Source organism: Ochotona princeps, chromosome 1 (assembly GCF_030435755.1).
Source record: "Ochotona princeps isolate mOchPri1 chromosome 1, mOchPri1.hap1, whole genome shotgun sequence".
NCBI lineage: Eukaryota > Metazoa > Chordata > Mammalia > Lagomorpha > Ochotonidae > Ochotona > Ochotona princeps.
Window position 1 is genome coordinate 166,931,624 of NC_080832.1, and position 6,000 is coordinate 166,937,623.

Sequence of the window (6,000 nt, forward strand, 5' to 3'; positions counted from 1 at the left end):
CGTTTGTTCAAAATGAGAAACACCGGCAAGGCAGTTTAAGGCAGTGTTTCCTACACCGGGCTGCATGGCACTCTCACCTGGAACTTCCAAAAACCAACCTCAGTTCTGGTGTGGAGCCCCCGGGTTCTTGGCCCTCAGTTCTGGTGGGGAGCCCTTAGCGATCCAAGAGCTTCCCAGGTCACCCTGAGGCTCCGCTGGGGTCTACTGGCTCTCATGGTTCACATGTGTAAGCAGGGAGAGTTTAGAAGCTCCCCGGTTGCTCTTGGGATTAATCATGCGAACAGCTGCTTTTGAAGTACTCTCAGATTTAGGACTGAACTTTACCAGGCAAGAAATAAATATAGAAGTCTGGTTAATTAATTGAACTTTTATAACCTGTGTTAAAATAAATCATGTTTACCGAATGAAAGGCAAAGCACATCTATTTGCAGGATTGTATGTATTATTTTAGTTTTCAAGACTTTTTAAGATGTCAAAATGAATGTAAGTCAGCATCCACTATTTTAAAATCAGTTGTAAAATCAGTGAGTGTGCTCTGTGTTGCAACAGCCTGGAAGTGTTTGCCAAAAGAGAAAGTGGAGAAGCTGGCAGCCAAGGACTCGGCTGAAACTCGGCTGAAGCCTCGGTGGAAGAAAGCCCGGCAGAAAAAGAGCTTACAGATTTGTGAAAAAGTGAGACTGGCCAGTGTGCCAAGTGCATAGACACACGAAGGTGGAGGGTTTGTGTTAAACGGGTGTTCCAGAGCACCCACCACGAGATCGAGGTATTCCGAGGAGTGCTGACAGTTGTGTACTGGCGGGAACTGATCCAAGTCCCTCATGTGTCTCAGTCATCTGCTGCTCACTCTTCCAAAGACCCCTTTATCTCTGTTTCACTGAGAGGAAAATGAGAATCATGGAGACTGAAGAAATGGCTCATCGAAGTGTTCAAATACCTTGTTAAAGGCGATGTTTGTTGGGTTAAATTCTAGAAATATGGCCAAGAGGGATTGATGACACAGTAATAAATAAATATAAGCAAACAAAAAAAATAAATAAATAAAATCAGTTGTAAATCAGAGGTGCTGTCATCTTGGTAATTAGAATATAAAACTTCAGCTTCAGAAACACAGAAACATAGCTTGAGGCCGAACTAGAATCCGTTAACAGTCTTTCTGTATGTTTGCATGGGAGGCCTGTCTCCTGGTTGAAAAGATCGCCTGTCTTCAATCTGTATCAGCAAGGACTGAACTGAAATGGTGGGAGTCCATTCTGTATTGTCTTTGCATTAAGTATCATGTGAACAGACGCTGAATGTAATATAGATAGTATCCATGAGTTTTTGAGTGGATACAGTTTATTAATATATCAGTTATCTACTCATATCTGATTTTGAACTTGTAAAATGTGAACTACTTTTTATGCATTTAATAAAAAAGACCTCTGAATTTCAAGAAAAGAAAGAGATGCAGTGATAGCCTTGTAAGAGCTTCCCGGGCACGCTACACTCTCCCACCTTGCTGGCCTACGCCAAGAGAGCTGCCCGGGCAGCTCTGTGCCACCTTGCCTCCTGGTGGCCCTGTGTGGGCAGGTGTGACTGCATGAGCCTGTTCTTACACCTCGGTTCTTCCAGGAACGGCTTGTCGTGTGAACAAGCCCCTGAGCTACCTCTTCCAACTGGGACCTTTTTCTAGAGCCACACCACAGTTCCACAGCCGAGTTTCAGCCGAGTCCTTGGCTGCCAGCTTCTCCACTTTCTCTTTTGGCAAACACTTCCAGGCTGTTGCAACACAGAGCACACTCACTGCTCCAAGGCGCACCAGGGCAGCCTGCCTCCAGGCCTGCGCCCCTGGGACTTCAGTGCTCGGGACACACCTGCCCACAGTTCACAGCCCCCACTTGCTATTTGTGTGCTACATCTAACTCAAGAACAAGGCCGAAACCCCCCACCCCCGCTGTGTAGCCATGAGGGTTAGATCACTCACGTTAAATATCAACCATGTGGCAGACACTGCTCAGGGCTTGGCAATCTGGCCACTTGCATGGTTCTTGGTGCCAGGTCATAAAAGGCAGGATGAGGTGGTAAGGACAAGGACCACAGGCCGGGTGTGCGATGCCCCCGAGTGGGCTGGCAGTGCGGAGTCTCAGGCCGAGCGACTGCTGCCAAGGCCCTCCACAGCAAACCTGGCCAGAGGAAGCTGCAATGTACAAGGCGGGGGTGGAGGTGGCGGTGGGGAGTTCCAAGGCCCGTGGAAGCCCCAGGAATTGGCAGGCTTAGAGCTGAGGGTCGGCAGAAGGCAGGAGCAGCTGTGGGCACAGTGCCCAACTCCGGGGAGCACCACAGCAGGGGGACGGCTCTTGCCAGGGTGCTGCAGAAGCGCTGCTTCCAACACCGTCACACCCAAGGAGGCTCCATAAACCGAACATGTGCATTTATTGCTTCCAGGGTAAAATATAAGCACATTACAAACATTCTAAAAAGAAAAAAAACAACCATTCTCTTAGCACAACTCTGCATTAGCATTTTGGTGTTTTAGGGTTCAGGTGGACCTGAACTGAACCCTGAGCGACCGCAGTGATACAGAGAAGACTTGACAAGTGCGCGTTCTTACTGTCGTAATCCCCGTTTCTTCTTCAAAGCCTTCTCTCAGGGCAGATCTGGACTTGCAAAGGCGGACTCTGCAGTGTGCACTGCCCCTCACAGCAGTTAGCTCCACGGCTCGGGATCCAACCTTGAAGAGCCGGGCACATGGGACCCGCTGACCCGCTGGGTGCCCAGCCAAGGAAACACAACCTGACCACCTACGCCCCATGCAAACGTGTGCACCATTTTCCTCCAACTTTAGGGATAATCAAGAGCTTTCTTCTTGCATTTTCTTACTGTGTGAGATTCCCTTCGCACTTGTCACCTGGCAGACCAAGCAGCTGCATGCGCTGCTGTGCCAGGAGCACTTCCTGTGCACGCACACCCCTGCGAGGCACAGCCCGGGCACAGACAGGACCGCAGGCCAGGTCCAGCAGCGGGGGAAGGAGCATCACGCATCTTGGGGCTTCTCCAACTTTAACTGTGCCATTTGCAGAGACCCAGAGCAGGAACACTTGCGCAAGCGGCCTACGACTGCGAGCTCTCCGCGACTAACCCCACCGCCACTGAACGGTCCCCAGAGCGAGGCAAAACATGCTGATGGAGCCATTAGACGAGAGCTCACCGTGCAGCTGTTTTAGCCTGAGTGAACCTGAACAAACTACACTGCCAGGGACGCTCTATAATCGTGTAAGCACTGGACAACTCAAATAGCGAGCCCAAGATCTTCTGCAGTAAATTCAGAAATACAAAAATACTCTCAGAGGTATTTTGCCCAAATGAGAAAAATCCACATTTCTTCAAAGTTCCGTTGTCAGATTCTGAAGTGGGCAGAACGCTGAGCTAAAATGAATAACTACTTATTAAATGCTCATGTGCAAAACACCGAACTCCACACTAACAGGAGATGGGTACTACTGATGGATCCCAGCAGGGTGACAGGTTAGGGCTGCAGGGTGGACTTCAGGCCAAAGTGAGCCAAGGCCAGCCAGGGTGAGAATGTTGCCTGAAGTCATCAACACCTTTAGGTAACAAACAATTCCAGGACCACTGCTGGATGCAGGCAGGTCGTACAAATGTCAGTGACCCAGGGGCAGTGGCAATAGGCTAGCCACGCTTGGAGGCTGGGACCCCGAGACCCAAGAAGCCTGTGGCAAATGAGGCGTAAAAGACCCTAAAGGAGTAGGCCCAAGGGCAGGCTGATGTGGAGACGCCAGCATGGTGGCCCAGCCATCACCCAGCAGGCTGAGGACCAGGGCGACGGTGAAGGAGGGCGCCAAGGACGCAGCACAGAGGACAGTGGGCAAAGTCCTCGTGGCGACAGTCAGCACTGCCCAGGCGGCAGCTCCACGTGGCCTGCAGCCGGCAGTGACAGCAAGTGCACCAGGACAAGTCTAGCCCTCCACTGCTCATCTGGGGGCAGCCTGTCAGCTGTGGGCAGGTCACAGCAACTCTCAGGGGCTCTTCAGCTAGGCAGACTTCTAGGATGGCTGTCCACTAAGCCCGTGGTCAGGGAACGATGCCCTGTGCTGCCCGTCACCAGCTAACCTGCAGCCCAAGCGTCCCTGCTCGCGGCTCACGTGGTGCGGCCACTTTGTGTCGGCTGTGACAATGGTGAGCAGGCTGAGGGATCAGACGCACCCACCTCTAACCAACTGCTTGGGAGCGGTCACCAGGGTACGACACATTGTCTGTGGATGATGACAACGGGTCCTCTGGGCGAGCTTGGCCAGGCCATTTACACATGCAGCCTGGCGCTGGGCTGGGAAGCAGAAACACAGCGAGCGAATCACAAGTGTTGCAGTCAGCACACAGGTACACACGCTCAGCGCCTGTTGAAGATCCACGCACCTTATTCCAACCAAGCTGGAGACGGCAGCAGACCAGGAGAGACCACTGCGGCCTCTGAAGCAGCTCTGACTTGCTCTGGGGCGCGGAGGGGAGGGTGTTCGGGCCGACAGATTCTGCTGCGAGCCGGAGCCGGCGCCACACTCCAGCAGGTGAAGCCATCCTCCACGAGGTCCAGCCGCTCTTCTATGCAGGTCCTGATAAGGCCCCGGGGACAGCAGAAGGTGGCTCAAGCGTCTGAGCCTGTCACCCTCTTGGGAGACTTGGATGAAGCTTCTGGCTTCGGCCTGGCCCGGTGTTGGCAGCTGCAGCCACGTGGGGAATAAACCAGAGAAATGGAAGATACGTTCTCCCTCTTACTGTATACCTTCCATACAAACAAACATCTTTTATATATAAAAGAAATGCTGTGAAAACCAAGAGCTCCACTGGAAAACACGCAAGCTTTTCAACCGTCCGGAAAGAACTGGACACGCGGGCTCTAACACACGCATTACAGAATCCCCTAAGCCAGCCTCGCCACTCAGCTTCACCAGGAAATCCAGTCAGCTGTCTCACAGGTCTTGTAACTCGGCCTTGAGCTTAAAAAGAACCCTTCTTGGCCAGTCTATTAGTAGAAACCCAGTCAGGGCTCCATGCTCCTCCTCTACATGTTAGGAATTCCAGCTCACCACAGCACTTGGCAGCCCAGTTGAGCACCACTCAAAGCTGTGCGCAGGCGACCTCCTAACCAGCCCAGGAGGCAGGCTCAAAAAACTGAGGCATTACCAACCTGCATTTCAAGAAGTTCAGGGAACGTGGAATTCAAAAGGTTATTTTGGTGCAAAACAAAAAATTCAAGGTCAGTGCAGTTCCCACTTCCCACAGAGCCACCGAGGCACGGATTTCAAATGACTCTGCACAGGCCCCGTGCAGACGCCTAGTGGCTAAAGCTCTCACCTTATAAGCACCGGATCCCGTAAGTTTGTGTCCCGGCTGCTCCACTTCCCATCCAGCCTCTGCTTGTGGCCTGGGAAAGCAGTCAAGGATGGTCCAAAGCCTTGGGACCCTGCACCCATGTGGGAGACCCAGAAGAGGCTCTGGGATCCTGGCTTCAGACTGGCTCAGCTCTGGCTGTTGCAGCCACCTGGGGAACCAGCAGATGGGAGATCTTTCTCTCTGTAAATCTAACTTTCCAATAAATAAATAAATCTTTAAAAAACTTGTTTTGCACCAAAATAAACTTTTTTTTCTGATTCCCGTTTCCAACTATTTAAAGTACCCTTACATAACTCATCTCCAAATACCAGAGGTGCTAGATTTGAACCCAGGAAGTCCCATATCAACCGCCCCCGCAGCCCCTGCTAAGTGAACCACCAGCTTTAACAGGAGGGCCACTGGAAAGGGGCCGAGTCAGAGGCCCCAGCAGCACACTCAGACGACTCAGGACGGCACTCCTAAGATCTCTCAACCGACACAAGAACCCACTGGGAGCCATGAGCGGCCATGGTCAGCAGCCACGGCAGACACTCGCAGGCCAGCAGAGCACCCACCCACCCTTCTGGAATGCCACAGAACTGCCAGGGTTATCCATGACCATTCTGATCACAT